Source organism: Alligator sinensis, unplaced genomic scaffold, assembly GCF_000455745.1.
Source record: "Alligator sinensis unplaced genomic scaffold, ASM45574v1 scaffold1107_1, whole genome shotgun sequence".
NCBI lineage: Eukaryota > Metazoa > Chordata > Crocodylia > Alligatoridae > Alligator > Alligator sinensis.
In genome coordinates, this window is record NW_005842787.1 from 193,683 (window position 1) to 196,067 (window position 2,385).

Here is a 2,385-nt window from a genome sequence, read left to right on the forward strand (position 1 = left end):
GGTGTTGGGGACCAGGCAGCGTGGGGGGCAAGGTAACAGGGGAAAGATGGGCAGCCAGAGCCAGGGTTGACGGACACTTTACTTCCTTGCTGCCTGCCCGCCCACCCCCCACCTGCCCCACTGCAGTGGTGGGGAGGGAGGATGCATTTAAGATGATTCCGCAAAACATACTACACATGGAAAATTATGACAAATTTATAAATTTGTAAATTGTTCCTGTCTAGTTATTAGGGCAGTCATCTTATGTTCAAAGTTGTTGTGGATGTGGGTAAATACAGTATTTATTATTTATTAAAGGCTTATTTTTTCCTTTAAGTTTTATGATGCTTAGTGTATAGGTGCTGTATTTAGCTCTATCTAATAAAGGAAAATGAATATGTGATTATGCTATGAAGTTTTGTATCTGATTCTGACACTGTTTAAGATTTTGATATAAAGCTACACCAAAAATCAGAACCTTTAATTCTAACAGAACAAGGATAAAAGCATCAGGACACCTATGGTGTTCATAATATGATGTTCTTTTGAGGTCAGACAGCAAGGTACAAAATTTTGGTAGGATTTTATTGAGGATTTAATATATAGTTGTAAATGCTGGGGACAGGGGTTAGCAGAATAAGTGTTAGGTTCTGCTGCTATAATTCCTCATGTGAAAACTTTATTCTGAAATAAAAGTAATTTCAGCAGGAGTTAAACACTTGGGTGTTTAAAATCCAACTAGACACTTATCCGCACTCTTACGTACTTCTGTACTTTTTAAAAGTCTGGCCCTTTGACACATCCTAAATCTTTTTCCTCTAGTCTGGATCTCCCTTATGCGTAGATTTGGGCCTGATATAACTGGTCAGTTTACGTGAATGCAGTTTTGCCTGTTTATACCAAGCCTGAATATGATGCAAAGACTTCATTCATAAATATGTCTTGCTAACTGTTTCCATTCTGCCTTATGGGTGCTCTTCAATCTATATATGGTGCTTGGGGCACCATAATGAGGAGTTATTGTTAACGTATACTAATTGTTACATGGTTAGGCAGGAGACTTGCCTAACAAAAAGAAAGGTGCTTACACGTATCTGCAGGATCTGAGTTTGAATTAGTAGAAAGCTTGGAGTCAGATGCTGGGTAACCTCATTCCCAATCTATTATCTAAGGCTAGGGACAGACATTCAAAAAGCCGGAGCCTGAATTGATTCGATTTTTGCAGGTTAGTCTAAGTGAATAGACACTCACTTTTGACTCTGGAAATACAGGTACCTGCCTGCAGTGGCTCAGGGCAGAAGCTGGGGGGACAGTAAAGCAAGCCCACAACTGGAGAGAAACTAAGCTGAGGGGGGGCATGGCCAGGCCCAGGCAGACCTGAGTAGGACTAAGCAGTGGCTCAGAGCATTGGCCAAACGCAGCTCCATGCTGCTGCACACTCCCCGGTCTGTGCAACTCCTCAGTCAGAGGTCCATGCCACTGCATACCTCTGGCTCCTTGTGGATGCATGCCCCCAGCTCTGCACTGACCAAATGCAGCTCCATGAGTCTGCCCATCCTAGACCCATGCTGTCACTTAAATGTGGCCCCACAGATCTGGCCCAGGAGGAGCCCCTGTGTTCCAGATCCTGCCCAGGATCCAGGGTGAATGACTGCCTTAATCTATGTAATCTATGTATAAGGCTAATCCTAGCATGCAGTAACCTCCCTGATAATTGTAAGAAGGAACCTCTCTATCTCATTCATAAATTTCATAGACATTAGGGCTGGAAGGGACTTCAAAGGTTCATCGAGTCCAGCCCCCTGCCCCAGGGGTAGGAAGTCAGCTGGGGTCATAGGATCCCAGCAAGATAAGCATCCAAATTTTTCTTCAAGGCATTCAATATGGGTGCTTGAACCACCTCCAATGGCAAGCTATTCCAGACCTTGGGGGCTCGGACAGTAAAGAAGTTCTTCCTTATGTTCAGCCTGAAATGGTCTTGCTGGAGTTTATAATCATTCGACTTTGTCATTCCTTGGGGCACTCTGGTGAACAATCGTTCCCCCAGATCCTGGTGAACATCCCTTAAAAACTTATAAGTGGCCATCAGATCGCCCCTGAGCCTGCGCCTTTCCAGGCCAAAAAGCCCCATAGCTCTCAGCCTGTCATCATAAGGTCTGTTTTCCTGACCTCTGATCATGTGCATGGCTCTTCTCTGGACTCTCTCAAGCTTCTCCACATCCTTTTTGAATTGTAGAGCCCAAAACTGGACACAATACTCTAGCTGTGGTCTCACCAAGGCCGAGTACAATGGGAGAATGACATCCCGGGATTTACTTGAGAAGCATCTATGGATGCAAGCCAGCGTTTTGCTCTCTTTACTAGCCGCAGCATCACATTGAAGGCTCATGTTCATCTTGTGGTCAA